At 48.9% G+C, this 17,214-nt stretch overlaps 1 long non-coding RNA gene across 2 annotated transcripts; it reads left to right on the top strand.

Annotated features, from left to right (window-relative positions):
- The first annotated feature begins 4,714 nt into the window (after positions 1–4,714).
- Positions 4,715–8,587, top strand: LOC147527543 (uncharacterized). 2 transcript variants are annotated; one of them, XR_015222691.1, is made up of 4 exons: positions 4,715–4,830; positions 5,936–6,160; positions 7,155–7,228; positions 8,093–8,587. It is a non-coding gene; the product is annotated as an uncharacterized LOC147527543 (long non-coding RNA). The 2 variants fall into 2 exon arrangements; XR_015222690.1 differs by having other exon boundaries at positions 7,048–7,228.
- The last annotated feature ends 8,627 nt before the right edge of the window (positions 8,588–17,214 follow it).

Genomic DNA, 17,214 nt, shown 5'->3' with positions numbered 1-17,214 from the left:
TTTTTACCTCCCTGCCTGCTTTGCCTGCTTTTTACCCACCCACCTTAGCCGACACAGACTTCCAGCTCCTGCTGCCCTCTGCTGGTGTTCACTCTGTCAGGGTCAGCTCAGGGGAATCCTTCCTTGCCACAAGGACTGGCTCTTCCTGCCTGGAGGCACCTGCCTGTGGGATCCCCTGGATTCACTCCTCAGCCACTTCCCCACAGACATGTGTGCCCAGCCAACCCTTTTTACAGCCACAGCCCCACCCTCAGCCTCACTGCTCACACCTGGGGATGTCCCAGCCCCAGCTGGAGCCTGTTGGGAAGAGGAGCCAATGCCTCTAGGATTTGCCCAGGGGGGTCTGGGGGTACCTAGATTGGGTCTGGGGGCTCTAGGATGCACATGGGAGGTGTAGAATGGATCTGAAGAGATCAAGGGGTCTCTAAGATGAGTCTGGGGGCTATAGGAGGGGTCTGGAAAGATCTAGGGTCTCAAGGAGGGGTCTGGGGGGGCATAGAATGAGTCTGCAGGGATCTGTGGGTCTGTAGGATGGATCTGGAGAAGTGTAGAATGGGCCCAAGGGGATCTAGGGGTCTCTAGGATTGATCTGAGGGCTGTAAGAGGGGTCTGGGTTCTGTAGGAGGGGTCTTGGGGTGTGTAGAATTGGTTTGAGTGGATCTGGGGGTCTCTAGCATGGGTCTGGCCTCTCTAGGAGGGGTCTGGGTAATCTAGGATAAGCCTAGAGGGGTGTAGAATAAGTCTGGTAGAATCTGTGGGTCTCTAGGATGAATTTGGGTGCTGAAAGGGCTGGGGGTGTGTAGAACAGGTCCAGGAGGATCTAGGAGACTCTAGCATGGGTCTGAAAGCTCTAGGAGGGGTCTGGAATCTGTAGAATGGGGCTAGAAATATCTGAGGGTCTCTACAATGGGTCTGGGGGCTGAAAGAGAGGTCTAGGAGGGGTCTGGGTGCTATAGGAGGGGTCTGGGAGCTCTACAATTGTCCTTGGAAGGTGTAGAATGGGTGTGGGGGGATCTGGGGGTCTCTAGGATGGGTGTGAAGACTGTAGGAGTGATCTGGGGTCTCTAGGAAGGATCTGGGTGCTCTAGGATTGGCCTGGGAAGATCTAGAATAGATCTGGTAGGATCTGGAAGTCTGTAGGATGAGTCTGGGGGCTCTCAGAAGGCTCTGTGCATTCTAGGATTGGCATTGGGGGGTGTAGAATCTGTTTTGGGGATTCTGGGGGTCTGTAAAATGGGTCTGGGGGGCTGTAGGTTAGGTCTACAAGGGATCTGAGGGCTCTAGGATAGGCCTGGAAAAGTGTAGAATGGGTCCAGAGGGATTTAGCAATCTCTAGGATGGGTCTGAAGGCTCTAGGATAGGACTGGGAGGGTGTAGAATGGGTCTGGGAAGATCTAGGGTTTTCTAGGATGGGTCTAAGGGCTGTAAGAGGGGTCTGGGGGCTGTAGGAAGGGTCTGGGAGTTTGTAGAATGGGGGGGATCTGGGGGTCTCTAGACTAGGTCTGCAATCTCTAGGAGAGGTCTGGGAAGGTGTAGAATAAGTCTGGGAAGATCTGGGAGTCTCTAGGATGCGTCTGGGGGCTTTAAGAGGGGTCTGGAGTCTCTAGGATAGGCCTGGGGTGTGTAGCATGGGTCTGGGGGGTATCTGTAGGAGGTGTCTTGGGGCTGGAATAGGGGTCTGGGGGCTCTAGGAGGGGTCTCTAGAATGGGTTTGGAAGCTTTAAGAGTGGTATTGGGCTCTAGAACAGGCTGGAATGTTTAGTAGATGGGTCTGAGGGTGATCTGGGGGTGTCTAGGATAAGTGTGGGGGCTGTAAGAAGGGTCTGGGAGCTGTAGAATGGTCGTAGAGATTGTCGAATGGGCCAGGAGATACAGGCAGTTTCTAGGAGATGTTGGGGGTATCTGGGCTTAGGACTGAGAATAGGGATCGGAGGATAGCCTGGAGTTGGTGAATAATCTGGGGGTCTGGGCCTTAGGATTGGTCCTGGAGATTTGGAGGGGTCTGGGAGATCTAGATAGGCTGGAGTGTTGTAGTAAATAGTCTGGGGGATCTAGGGGTCTTTAGGAGGGGTCTGGGGTCTCTAGGAGGGGTCTAAAGGCTCTAAGAGGTTTCTGGGGAAGCGTAGAATGGGTCTGGAGGGATCTGGGGGTTTTAAGAATTTTTGTGGGGGCTAAAGGAAATGTCTGATGGCTCTAAGATAGGCATGCAGGGTGTAGTATGAGTCATGGGGCACTAGAAAGGGTCTGAGGTCTCTAGGTTTGATCTTTTAGGCTGTAGAACAGGTCTGGAGAGATCTGGGGGCTCTAGGATGGGTCTGGTGGTTGTAAGAGGGGTCTGAAAGCTTTAGGATAGGCCTGGCGGGTGTAGAGTGGGTCTGGGGGGATGTGGTGATCTCTACAATGAGTCTGAGACTCTAGGAGGGGTCTGGGAGCTCTAGGATAAGCCTAGAGCTTATTAGAGGGATACATTAGAGGGATACATTAGAGGGATGTAGAATGGGTCTGGGAGGATCTGGAGGTCTCTAGGATGAGTCTGAGGGCTCTAGGAGGGGTCTGGGGCTGTAAGAGGGGTCTGGGAGCTCTAGGATAGGCCTGTAGGGGTGCAGAATAAATCTGTGGGGATGGGAGCTCTAAGATTGGCCTGGAGAGTGTAGAATGAGTCTAGGAGGATCTGGGAGTCTCTAGGAGGGGTCTAGGGGGTTTTGAAGAGGAGTCTGGAAGCTCTAAGATAGACCTTAAAGGGTGTAGAAGGGGTCTGGGGGGATCTAGAATACTGTAGGAAGGGTCTGGGGGCTGTAAGAGGAGTCTGAGGACTCTAGGATTAGCCTGGGAGGGTGTAGAATTGGTGTGTGGGGATCTGGGGGTCTCTAGGATAAGTCTAGGAGCTCTAAGAAGGCTCTGGGGTCTCTAGGATACTCCTGGGTGGATCTGGAATAGGTCTAGTGAGATCTGGCCTGCTCTAGGAGGGGTCCAGACTGCTCTAGGAGGAGTCTGGTCTGGGAAGGTGTAGAATGGATCTGGGGAGATCTAAGAATCTCTAGGATGGGTCTGGGCTCTATGGAAGGGGTTTTGGGGCTCTATGAGGGATCTGAGGTCTCTAAAATGGGTCTAGGGGGTGTAGAATGATTCTGGGGGGATCTAGGGGTCTTAAGAATTGATCTGGCAGCTGTTGGAGGGTTCTGGAGGCTTTAGGAGGAGTCAGGGGGTTGGAGAATGAGTCTGGGAGATGTGGGGGATTCTGTGATGGTTCTGGGGGCTTTAAGAAGGTTCTAGGGGCTCTTAGAGTTATCTAGGGGGGTGTAAAATGAGGCTGGAAAGATCTGGGGGTCTCTATGATGGGTCTGGGGGCTTTAGGAGAGGTCTGGGAGCTCTAGAAGGTGATTGGGGACTGTAGGAAGGATGTGGGGGTGTGTGGAAAGGGTTTGGGGGGATCTGGGTGTTGTTAAATTCAGTCTGGGGTATCTAGGACAGGCCTAGGGTCTCTAGGAGGGAACTAGGGAGGCACAGAATGCATCTCGGGGTATGTGGGGGTCTCTAGGAGGGGTCTTGGAGCTCTAGAAGGGGTCTGGAGGTTCTAGAATCTGCATGGGGGATGTAGTATGTGTCTGGGGGTATCTGGGAGTTTCTAGGATGGGTCTGAGGGCTGTAAGAAAGGTCTTGGGGCTCAAGAATAAGCCTGAGGGGGTGTAGAATGGGTCTGGGGGAATGTGGGGATCTCTACGATGGGTCTGGGAGCTCTGGGAATTGTCATAGGGGGTGCAGAATGGTTCCGGTGGGATGTGGGGGTCTCTAGGATGGGTCTGGGAGCTCAAAGAGGGGTCTGGGTGCTTTAGGATATGCCTGGGTGGTTGTAGTATGGATCTGGAGGTATCCGGAGGTCTCTAGGATGAGTCTGGAGGTTCTAGGAAGGGTCTGGGGGCTTTAAGATAGTCCTGAGAGGGTGTAAAATGTTCTGGAGAGATGTAAGAGTCTCTAGGACGGGTCTGGGGGCTCTAAAAGAGGCCTGGGCACTTGTATAATCTTTCTGGGATGATCCGGGTGAGGTGTAGAATGGGTCAGGGAGGATCTAGAGGTCTCTAGGATGTGTTTGGTAGTTCTGGAGGACTTCGGGCCAACGGAGAGTGAGTTCGGCTGACTGACGGGGCACTTCCGGTGATCTGGAGGACTTCCGGCCCATAGAGAGTGAGTTCGGCTGACTGACGGGGCACTTCCGGTATCCCGGAGGACTTCCGACCCATAGAGAGTGAGTTCGGCTGACTGACGGGGCACTTCCGGTGTTCTGGAGGACTTCCGGCCCATAGAGAGAGAGTTCGGCTGACTGACGGGGCACTTCCGGTATCCCGGAGGACTTCCGGCCCATAGAGAGTGAGTTCGGCTGACTGACGGGGCACTTCCGGTATCCCGGAGGACTTCCGACCCATAGAGAGTGAGTTCGGCTGACTGACGGGGCACTTCCGGTGTTCTGGAGGACTTCCGGCCCATAGAGAGAGAGTTCGGCTGACTGACGGGGCACTTCCGGTATCCCGGAGGACTTCCGGCCCATAGAGAGTGAGTTCGGCTGACTGACGGGGCACTTCCGGTGTTCTGGAGGACTTCCGGCCCATAGAGACTGAGTTCGGCTGACTGAGGGGACACTTCCGGTGTCCCGGAGGACTTTCGGCCCATGACGTGTTAGTCAGGAGGACTGAGAAGGCACTTCCGGTATGCCGGAGGACTGCCGGCCCATAGAGTGTGAACCCGGAGGACTGAAAGGCTCTTCCGGGCCGCCCTGGGGCGCCGTAGGGGCCGGTACCGGAGCGCCGATGGCCGGTTTCGCTACCGGGCGGAGAGGTCTGTGCTGCGGGAGGGCGGGAGCGTCCGTCCGTCGCCGACAAGCCGCTCCGAGCGGCGGCAGCTGTTGCCGCCAGAGCCGCGGCGGTGCCGGTTCTCCCTCTGGCCGCGGCTCTCGAGGGCCCGGCGCCGGCCCGGCCTCCGCGAGGGCGTTTCTCCGCGGCTCGGTCCCTCCCGGGCGGGTACCGGCGGTGGCGGCAGCCGTTGCGGCGGGTGGGTCCCTCTCGCTGCGGCCGGTTCTACCTCCGGGCCGTTTCGCTCCGGGGTCCGGGCCGCGCTCGGCGAGTGCTGCGCGGAGGGGCGGTAACGACGCGGGGGGGAGCCTCAGTCGCGCAGTTCGGTTACTCTATTTCGCCGCTGCGGAAGCGGCGATGGCCGTTTAAGCGATGCTGTCCGTTACGGGCGGGACAGCTGCGCCGGGCAGTGACGGCGTCCGGCCGTTTTTTTGTTTCCAATGGCGTCATTAATGACTGCAACTTATTTAATAATGGCTCTATTTAACTTAAGCTATTAATGGCCGTCAACCAGTTTTCTATATGGCTTCAAAAAAGACTGCTAAATTTTTTTATTAAAATTACAACGAAGACCGGGAATCTGAACTACCTGGTTTGTGAAGTAGTAGCTACGATTACATTTAACCATGGTTCATCCCTAAATAACTTTTCCTTTGTTTATTTGCACTCTAAGGTTTTGTCACTTTACCACTAAGTGGCATCAACTAGTGCCCGTGATTTTTTTTATTTTTTAATACCAACTAGAGTTGTTTCTCTACAGATGCTAATCCCAATTAGTGCTGTTACTTGTATTTTGCTGCTTGTGGTTTTATAATATAAACTGGGAGCAATTACTGTCTGTAAAGTTTTGTAGAGTAGCTGGAGTCTGTGCATTATTTACTTGTAAAGACTGTTCTCGTTCCTATTATTTTTTTATTCTAATTGTTTTAAAGTAAATAACAAGTAGTAAAAATTAAAGTAACAGGAACATTGGAAATCCCAGGGAGAACAGCGGGAGCACTGTGGTGTGAGCAGAGGTCAGACGAGCGCTTCAGTCCCACTCAGTCGCTGCAGGATTTCGCACTTTGACTCCACCAGCCCTTTTTTTCCAGGAACCCCGAATTCCTGGGGGAAGCAGACACGCGTGCAGCAGATAGGCAGCAGTGTCAGAGTGCGGCCTGTGCCACCGCTACCTGCTGCATCCCGTTACTGCTGCTGCTCCTGCTGAAGCCTGAGCGACTGCCGCCCTCTTGGCCAAAAGGTTCTGACGGAACCACTGGCACTGAGACCGCCTGTGGGTGCCCGATGGAGACAGAGGAGCGCTGCAGTGAGTACAGGTGGCAGGTACGATGCGTAGCACTGAAACACCATGCCAGGTCACGCACATGCAGCACAGAGAGTGCTATGCTTTATTGTAAGCTACGGAGACAGTTGGAGGGTTGTGGGCAGATGGCTGTCCTCAGCATCTGCACAGCTCTCATCACGGCACTGCCGTGACTCCCAAGTGCAAAACGAGTCAGCTCTGTGCCCGGCAGCGTGCCCTCGCCCTCTGCGCCTGCACGGGAGCAGCCGCCCACCTGCCAGGTGACACTGGAGACCACGAAGCAAAGCTGGTGCTGTTCGGTGTTCCGATCAGCAGTTGGGGTGCAGGAGCAGAACATGCTGATGGTGCTCAGCAGGGGGGTGCTGCCGACTCCCGAGGGACCGGCGGCCCTGCAGAGGGTCTGGGGAGACTGGAGCATTGGGCGGAAACAGCAGCGTGAAACAGAACGAGCCCAAGCACCGGATCCTGTGCCTGGGGCAGATTAACGTTGCTGTCGCGTTGCGGCACGACATTGGGTGGACAGAGGACAGGGAGGGGGGGGTTACCTCAAGCCCTCCTCAATGGCACCGGTCCGTCAGGCTCACACTGACAGCATCACTGGGACAGATCCCTCTGGGCAGCCCGCTGAGTCGGAGGGTGATTGTCTGACCTATTCAAGGACCCTGTGAGCAGCACACTGGGCCAAATCCCTTCTTTCCCCGGTATCAATTGTTAAAGTTTCTGGTAACTTGCATTTATATAAGACAAATTTTATTACATATATTCGTGACAAGATACAGATTCAAAGACAGCCAGTGATGGGTACTGACTGCAAAAAACAGAACCGATCAGTGATAATTCTAAATAGCAAGCAAGGTGTTGGTAACTAAGCGTGCATAACACAGAGCTCTTACCCAACAGGTGTCCCTGTGCGCGGGAGAAGAGAGGTCCAGACGGCTGATCTCAGATGTTCCGATGGAGGTCTTCCCCCAACACCCCCTTCTCTTAAGCCAGTTTTATACTTTCAGGTGGAGCTCGAGTGACTCTGGTCATGCATATCTTGTTCAGGATTGGTGTGAATTTTCCTCGCTTGGATTTAAAGGTATAGACAAAGAATTTCGTGGTGCATGCTCAGTGAGGGGTGGTTGCAGTAACTAAATGCAAAGAAGAATTTGGCAGGATGGTGGGTGACAATAACAAGTCAAGTAGTAATCCCACCACTTTTAATGAAGGAAATAATACAAACAAAACATAAGGAATGTCATTGGGGAGCAGAAGCATTGGTAGCTCTCCTAAGGAGACATGGTCTCAGTGAAAATGCTAGAAATAGCTAAAACGACAACTGCAAAATGTGGGATACATTTAAAAAAAAAAATCTAGTTATAAAGAGAAAAGTTCAAACGGAAATACTGAAATCAGGAATGGAACCAGGAGACTACTGGCAAGTAGATTTGTCAGAATTACCCCAGCAACCTGGGTATCGATACACTCTGGTGGGGGTTGACACTTTTACGGGACAGCCAGAAGCTTTTCCCTGTTGAACCAATCAAGCAAAGGAAGTCATTAAGTGGCTACTGCAAGAAATTATCCCAAGATTTGGGGGACCTATTGGAATTTCCTCGGATAGAGGTTCACATTTCATTGCAGAAATAGTACAAGATGTTAGTAAAATTCTGGGAATCACATGGGATTTACATACACCTTGGAGATCGCAATCTAGCGGGAAGGTAGAAAGAATTAATCAAACGCTGGAAAGACAAATTAGTAAAATATGTCAGGAAACTAATTTGAAATGGCCTCAGGCACTCCCACTAACCCTTTTATGAATTCGAGTTCAACCAAAAAGCAGAACATTAGTCAGTCCACATGAGTTATTGTATGGAAAGCCTTAGGAGTCTTCTGAGCCAAATCTGAATACGCATTTGAAAGGAAAACAAGCTGTATATAACTATCTATTTTTCTTCAGGAAAAACTCTAACTGCACTTCAGGGTGCGGTTGTATAGAACAAACCTCTGTCTTTGGAGAACCTGGTGCATGACTTCCAACTAGGAGATTGTGTCTATGTGAAGACATGGACTTCTGAACCTCTTCAAGGCGGCTGGAAAAGACCTTTTCAGGTATTGCTGACTGCCTTCACCACCATCAAGACTGCTGAATCGGATGCTTGGATACACAACACAAGGCTAAAGAAAGCCCCACCATTGTGGAAAACTGTGAATAAGGATCCTGAGATTTCAAAATTGACTTTGAAATATGTTTTATTTTGTGTATCATTCTGAAATTTTTGGAAAATGAACACTGTGGTGGAGATAAATGTTAGTGGGAGCCTGGTTCGAGGTAAAAATTGAACAACAAGAAGTATCAGTGAAGTATGAAAATCAATTAAAACTGAGATGTAATTTTACTCAAATCCCAGACTTCAATCTTGACAAGTTGCAGGTGAATTAGAAAAAAAGAAAATAATTATATTTAAAGTTAGATGCAGAAATAAATGAAGTAATAGTGCACCCTGACTATAAAAATAACATGCATAAACAAAATGGAAAGAACTTGTTAAAGGTAATTAATATTACCTTGAAAAATGAAGGTCAATATTGTTGTTGGTTAAGAGATGGAGAATCAGACCATAAAGTCTTTACAGTAAAAGTTCAAGTCCCTACTCAGGCCAAAAAGGAAAGAAAGATAAAAAATAAAAGACAAATAGAAGCAGAAAAATTAATATACCTCGCAAGAACCCCAGCCCCCCAAAAAATATATAACGTTAAGATTAATCAAAGAGTTTGCCAAATTGCAAAACACATCACAAATCCCTGCTTGTTTACCCACATCAAAAGCAGTAGTGAATCAATTCCATGGAGAATTCTAATGCTAATTTTAACAAATTAAAACACGAAAATGAAACTACACAATGTGAACAAAACCTAGTTAAAAAATACAAAAATCCTTGACAGGAATGTAAAAATAGGTACATGGAGCTGCATAGAGGGAGACATAGGAAGAAAATTTCACGAGCGACCAGGTTCGAGAAATACAGGCAAGGAACTACAATTAGGTCAGGAAGACAGAGAGAAGGAAAGGTAGCAAGAAAACTTAAAAGAGCAACTGGGATCGAGAAACACAAGCAAAAGTTCAAAAAATAGAGTCCGAGAGGTAGAAATAAAGTTTCACAAGCAGTGGTGCACAAGACACATAAGCAAGATTTAAAAAAAAGGGACAGGGAGCCCAATACAAGGACAGTGTGGTAGGTTGACTGTGGTCGACTGCCAGAAGCCCACCAAGCTACTCTATCGCTCCTCCTCCTCAACAAGTCTGGAGGAAAAATAAAGTGAAAAAGCTTGTGGGTCAAAAGGAGGACAAACAGGTCACTCACCAATTACTGTGACCAGTAAAACAGACTTGACTTGGGGAAGTTTAATTTCTTGTCAATCAAAATCAGATTACTATAAAGATAAATAGGAACAAAGCTGAATAACACCTTTCCCCCGCCCCTCTCTTTTTTTTTTCCCTGGGCTCATCTTCACTCCTAACTTCTCCCCTAGGCAACAGAGGGGAACAGTGCGCAGGGGTTGCGGTCTGGTCATCGCACGTCATCTCTGCAGCTCGTTTCTCCTCACGCTCTTACTCTGGTCAAGGACAGGGTACTTTCCTCAGGGCAACAGGTCCTGCTAGAAAACCTGCTGCAGCACATGCTCCTCTCCACAGGGCCACAGCTTCTTTTGAGCACCTGCTGTGCCATGGGATCCTGTACAGGCCACGCATACATCACTGCTCCACCATGCTCATCACTGGATGCAGGTGAATGTCTGCTCCAGTGTCTGCAACATCTTCTCCCTCTCCTTCTTCACTAACCTTTCTCTCTGCTGGACTGTTTCACACTCGCATTTTCCCTATCTCAGCTTCTCCATGACCTTTTTTAGCCCTTCAAAAATATGTCATCACAGGGGCCCTACTTTTGCTGATAGTCTCAGCTTTGACTGGCACCAGATCCATCTCAGAGTTGGAACTGGCCATGCTACTCCCAGTGCCTTGTCACAGACCTCCCCCCTGCAGCCCCTGCCCCAGTTAACAAAACCTTGCCCCAAAACTCCTATACAACAGCAAACAGCTAGAGGGCAGAGAGAGGGGACTGAAAAAAGTAGAAAGGGAGCCACATAGAGGCACAGGGGGAAAAAGTAGCCATGGCCCACAGGGCAGAGAGAGAGCAATTAAAAGAGGGGACACTAAAGTGGACAGAGAGAGACTGACAAATACCAAAAATTACCTCCGTGAGCCAAATGGGAGAGGCAGAGCCATTAAAGAATAGGAACAGGGAGCAAGACAGACAATGATAAACACAAAAATGTGCTACGGTACAGAGAGGGAAGAAATTAAAACATACAGAGCTGGAACCTGAAAGAGAGAATCTAAGAAAAAGTCCATCTGGATTACAGAGCAGAAGAGGAGGAATTTAAAAACAGGAACAGGGAACCAGACAGAAACACCTGGAGGGGTGGAAACAGCAGAGGGCTCAAGGGCAGACAAGGAGGAATTAAAAAAAAATTGGAATAGGACGTGATGGATAGATCGACAGATAGAGAAGAACAAAAATAGCGATGGGCTGCTAGACAGAGACGGGGGTGAAGAAAAGAGGGAACAGGACAGAAACGTAGAGGGAAAAAAAGAAAACTGAGAGGTGGGACTTGGAGAATGAGAGAGGGAGAAGTACAGGGAAGTGAAAATCATTACAGCACAGAGAGAAAGAAAAGTGGGGAGGCAGGGAAGGATTGGGATGCACAAGAGGGATGACACGGCCCCAAGGTTCCCAGGACTCAAGGTGGCTACCGCTCTCGGAGCTGGTGGGAGAAATGGACGGTCCGGATGCATCTCTGTCTCTCTCTCTCACTCCCTGGCTCCTTTCTTCCTCTGTAGCTGTAGTTCCCTGTCATCCACCTAAAAGAACAGACTGGCATCTTACACTTCTTAGAACACAAGGCTTCCCAGATACATAGTTGCGCACACTACACAGTCATATCATGCTTTTTGTTATGCATATGGACCATGCCATGCACGCTGCTGATCGGAGCTGCCAAGGACTACACTAACAGGGATCCTTGATCACCTGCAGAGGCCCACTGTCTCATCTCATCAGTGGGCCCATCTCCAGGCCAAGGCAGCTGCCCGCAACATCCACTTTACTATATTCTTCAGCTGCTTTACTTTTTCCCAGCCTCTCCTGCTTCAGCCCTGGCAGCTCCTGTCCACAGCCAGTAAGTGCTACAGAAGTCCGTTTTTGTCCATGCCGCCAGGAGAACGACTCAAACATACCTGAGCCAGACACCGTCAACGACCTCCCTGGAGAGGAACCCACAGCAGAGCCCTCAGTGCCTCCTCTGGCAGAGGGAAAGAGCGAGCAGCTCTGATTCAAAGCGCTGACCGTAGCTCTCCTCAGTCAGGAACCCCTCTTCCGCAGGGGCTTCTAGAGACACTGCACTGTCTCTGAACAGAGGCTAACAGCACCAGTGTTTATGGAGAAAAAAGCATATTCAAGGATTAGCTCGCTGCCAGGAGGACAGGGTTTGGGGTCAGTCTGTGGCTACGGGACAGGCTTTGGAGGCACTTCCAGAGCTGGGCTCAACTCCATGGGAGCTCAGCTGAATCGGGGTGGCCTCCAGCACCTTTTCCAGGGGGTGGGAAGCCCTGGGGGGACCCGGACGGGTGAGGGCAGGTGTGTGCCTCTCTTGCTGCTTCCTCTGCAGCAGCTCTCAGGAAATCCCTGGGAGCTGATCAGCACTATCAGGCAGGCAGGCCCCAGCAGCACCTTCTCCACGAGCTGCAGCCCTTTTGCAAGGAGGAGCCGTCCTAGTCAGCCTCACCAGCCCCACCTGGGGCTCCTCCAGCCCCGCCCACAGCTACAGCCAGGGCCTCTTGGACACAATAGGTAACCCGCTCCTCTGCACTCTTCAACTGCTGCTCACCGAGCGCAAAGGACTACGAATGCAACAAAGAGTGCAAAGGAGAGAGCAAGCCTGAATTAATTAATTGCGTAGAAGTCCTAGGAGTGAGTCTGCTCTGCATCGTGGTGCCCATATGCTCAGCTGGGACAACTTGCAGTCACTACTGGAGTGGCGGATGCAGAGAACAAAAATACAGCAATGGGGAAGACAGCAGAACAGAAAGATAAAAATTAAAAAACCCCAAAGGTACAGGGAAAAGGACAGTAAGATGGAGAAATCGATTTAAAAAAAAATTATAAGGAGCCCTGCAACAACATGGCAGAAGAAAAAGAGGGTCAGGGAACGGGACAGAGGGAAAAGGAGAGAAAATGATGAGTGGGAGCATTACATACAGATCGAGAAAGAAAGTGAATGCTCCCGCATGCTCCCACGCAGCGCTACTGCGGCTGCCCGAAACGGTACCACCGGTGAGCAGCGGCTGCCTCACACACGCACACCGGAGCGTGCCACTCACACCTGAGATCACGTGCAGCAACGCCCACACCGCGGCACCGCAGCCTGCCCCAGAGACACACGCGGGTAGAAGCGGGAACAGGCAGATGTAGTGCCATTCTGTGAGCACTGCACAGCAGCAACAACCAGTGACCGGCTGCGCCAGCCGCCTGGGAGCCCGAGGGAAGGCCAGTAAGCAACGGCGCATGCGTGAGCCATCACAATGCAGTGCGCATGCGCGACCGCGCTGGCTGCAGTACTGCAGTGATCGGGAGAAGGCATCGATAAGCACGAGAGGAAGCAATGCGCATGTGTCAGTCGCCCGGCTCTAGTACTGCAGCCTAACGAGGAGCGGGCAGCGTTATTCATCCCCTTTCCAACTGCGCTTGCGCTAGGTCGTTAACGGGACTACCGGGTTGAAATCAGCAGGGAAAGCTGGGGGCTGCACCGCGCATGCGTTGCGCAACTGGCTGCAGTACTAGAGGCCGTTCCCGAGAGGGCAGCAGTAACCATGGTCGGCTGCGGTGCCCATGTGCACGTGCAGTACTACGTGTTCCGGGCACGTGCAGTACTGCGCTGCAGTCGAGAGGTGGCAGCAGTGGAGCACGGTTGGCCGCGCTGCCCCTGCACGAGACAGCTGCATGTAACATGGCGTGAGCTTTTCCTTGGCCTGAGCGGAGCCGCTCACCGATTGGCCACTGAGAGACGGGGCGGGCGGGGCCGTTCGGGACCGGCTGAGGGGCGCTGGGCGGGGCCGCTACGTCCCGGCCGTGCCTCAGGGGTGGCTGTGGGCTTTGGGGTGACCCAGGCTGTCTGGTCTGTCACCCGCAGTTGCCGGCCCCGAGGCAGGGTCTGGGGTGATGGAGGGCCGGTGGGAGTTCTAGGACAAAGCTTGGGGATGTTGGGTGGCCACTAGGAGCTTTGGGGCCCCGGAGTCAGGCTTTGGTGTGGTTTAGGGTTGATGGGAACTCTGGGACAGGGTTTAGATAGCATGTGGGGACAGCTAGAAGTTTTGGGGCAGGGCTGGATAAGTTTCGGGGCTGGTGGAAGTTACAGCTCAAAGCCCCGAGGGCCTTTGTCAAGCGTTCCCATTCTCCTGACTGCTCTTGCCTTGCGATAGCTTCTAAAGGTTTGCAGGTATTGCCCTGTAGTTCTTCGTGGCAGTGTGTTCTCATTCCCTAATGTTCTAGGGTTAACACAATTTATAAACACATATATATTATTACTGTAGGGTGTTAAAGCCAGACTAAAAATTCCTGCAACTGCAATAAACCCGTGTGAGTCAGATAAAATCGGCTGTACTCACCCGTGCCTATTGGTCAAGCAAGGCTAGCAACTGCTCCTAAGCAATATTCTTCCACATATTTCAACTCCTCAGTCTGAACTGAAACTCTCTATTATGGCAAAATAAGTTTATCAGCCAGCACTTCTTGATAGAGGTGTAGCGAATCCGTCACCCTACAGAAACATAAAGGAAGCAGAAATCAATGTTCTACAGAAAACCATAAAAAAATAAATTTAGTAAATAATCATATAGGCCAATCTAATATGCATAAGCAGGGTAAATAAGAATATACAAGGCACAAATATACTTCTCACTCGTCCCCTTTTAGGGGAGGAATAGGATGATATTTGGGCTTCCCATAAGAGAGAAAGAGGGCCGGTTATACTAAGAAGCCTTTAGAGGTTGATTTTTCTGGAACTTTGTGTCCACATTTTGGACACAATTGTGCTCTGACCATTGCTCAATTAATGCACTAGTGAGACGATCCACTTAAAATGCCTGTGAGGTAATCCTCATGTACTAAGATTAGTGCCCGCTGTGCCACTTTGGTGGATGGTACTCTGCTGCCTGCTCATTTCCCTGAAATTAGGTACTTCAGGAGGGTCTAAGCAGACTGGATTGCAACCAGGCTATTGAGGGTGAAAGATTGCTATAGTCCAGAATGCTATGCTAAACAGCCTCTCTCAGAGTGGGTGAAGTTTCGATCCAACCCTAAAGTAATGCAATTCCAGTGCCATTGGTACTCACTTTCACTCACTTCGGCTTTGTAACAGTGCTGCTCCCATAGTATCAGTGAATGTGAAAATACTTCCAGTAAAATGCTTTCCTTGTCTCAGGGTTTTTAAGGCAGGAGTTTTTACAACTGCTTGTTTAAATTCTGTGAAAGCACCAGCGTATTCTTTGTTCCAGCTCTGTTCCAGTCCTTTCCAGTAATTTTCATTGTGGTCTGCTGATACCAGCAAAGTTACCTTGCACTGCCATGAAAAATTAAATTCTCCTAAAGCGGCTTTAAATTGGAGTTGAAGAAGATTTTATTCCAGACAAAGCTTTAATCTTTCTGCTTTGTATCTGTCTTTCCATTTCCCCAGTTACAATTCCTGGGGCAGCATTAATTAAGCCTTACTGAAATTGATCTCTCAACTTTATAATTTAGATAGTTCTCCCACTTCCTCTTCCGTAGCCTCGGTCACTTGACAGCCATCTACCTAGCATAATAACTTGGTGCCTTGTAGCTTTTAAAAGGTAATGCTTCATTACACACAAATACATGTTTATGTATCATACTTTGTGTTACATGTAGAGACTTTGCAGTACACATTGGTAAGCTATCCTAATCACAGGAGAAACTTGGTTTCTATTGGATCCGTTTGATGTTATTACTTTAGTTTGTTTATATTTGTCTGGTGTCTTCAATTCAGCTATGACAATCTAAAAACTAAGCATGGTATCTTTCTGTTTTAACAAATAACACGTAAGATAACAAACAGAACCATCCAAAGCAAAGCTAAGCAAGATTCAGTTAACAATAGTGACAGGGTGCAAGTGGGAGACAGAAATAATGAACGATTGTTATCAATAGTTATCTTAGTTAACCAGGCTGTAACACTTCCTTCTGTAGGAGCTTCTAGTGATATCAGGGGTCTGCTAAACCCATTGACGGATCTTCTGTCTGTTACCTTTTAACATTTGCTGACACTGGCTCCATCTCTACAATATCAAATAAACTCTACATTTCATTTTAACTGAGATGCTGTTGAATTTATGCATGCTCTTTTTTCTTTAGCATGGTGGAGGTTTTTCTTTTTTTCTGTTTTGTTTTGTTTCACTCAAAGGAAAGGTCCTAATACATCATTTGCAATCATGTACTAAAAGGTTAAAATTTTGGAAATATTAAATACAGCAGTTAACCTTTGGTTCTTAGGTAGGAGCATCACCTTATACTCACTTCCATAAAACATTGTTTTTATTCTGGTTTGGTACTATTGTACGCTTTGGTATTCTCTCTCAAACCCTCATATAAACATGTTTAATGTCTAGTTCTCTCTATCTTTGACTATGTACAAGATGGATGACATTTAATGACCTTCCAGGAACCACAGGCCATTATTCAATCAAAACCAGATCCGTAGGTGAAAGAACAGTGTAGACCCTCTCAAACAAAGCTACTGGTACGTAAATTCAGGAACTCCTCTTACAAAAGCCTGTATAGCACTGTTACTATTGGGTAACGTTCAATGGAGCAACAGTATATGAAAGAGCACTGATATATTTACAGTCATTCCAGCAGGTTCATCTCTCTGTCCTCCTTCCAAAAGTGTTCATAGTATTGAGTCTGGTGACTAAAAAGTCACCAAAAGAACCAAATACCCTTCATGTCTTAGCAAGTGAGTGAGCTAGTTTACGCTGATGGACTTTCATTGATAATGAATGCTATTCTGGCAGAATGAGCTGCGCAAAAGTCCCTCCAAATGTAATTTCAGTGTCACAGGTACAGTACTTAACCCAGGATCCTCTTTATAACTTATCACCTATTCGAGACACTGTACTTACATTGTCTAGTTCATTTGTGTGACCTGATATACTTCTGTAATGCAGAGATTTGTAATAGAAACATTAAGATTGAAATAAATAAATCACAGGCAGAAACACATGTATGAAAGCCCCAGAAGAAATTACAAGAAAAGAAGGGACAAAAGAATAGTGTGATTTGACAGTACCAGCAGGTCATTGAGATCACAGTCTTGAAGCACAGACTGGGAAAACAAAGGACAGCCTAAAACTAAAGATAGACTACTCACAGAAGAGGAGACAAAGGACAGGCAGTCATTGCTTAATGACTCACAGACCTGAGTCCCTGAAGGGTTCAAAAGGCATTTCCAAAACGAGCACATGGAAACATGATGATGACTTCAAACCTGTCATCCTTTGTCCGATGTTTCAGCACAAATAATCCTGGATAGACTAGCCAGACATACACATTTTGGTCTTCGTTAAAATGTGGATAAGGAAAACAAGTATGAAAGACTGACTGAATGAAATCCATAGGAGAATGAGTGTGAGTGACTGAAATCAGTTTTGTTTAAAATAAAATCACCCTCCCCTTCTATACAGTCTCACATTTAGCTTTGCTATATTCATTTTACATCAGTAGCCACTCAGTTGATTATTTAAAAATTCCAATAAAACCTAATGGTGCGTGCTTACAGAAGAACATCAAAGAAGAGAGAGCCCTATTAAGGGAAGTGAGGACACAGTATGCTTGAAACAGCTTGCCTTTTTGACGCAATACTTTTTTCCCCCTTTTGCCCAAAGGAAGAGACTTGGCACACTTAAAATTTCTGCTATTACACCAATAACTTTTTATTTCAGGGTTCACA

Source organism: Tauraco erythrolophus, chromosome 18 (assembly GCF_009769465.1).
Source record: "Tauraco erythrolophus isolate bTauEry1 chromosome 18, bTauEry1.pri, whole genome shotgun sequence".
NCBI classification, from domain to species: domain Eukaryota; kingdom Metazoa; phylum Chordata; class Aves; order Musophagiformes; family Musophagidae; genus Tauraco; species Tauraco erythrolophus.
This window is presented reverse-complemented; position numbering and strand designations above follow the sequence as displayed.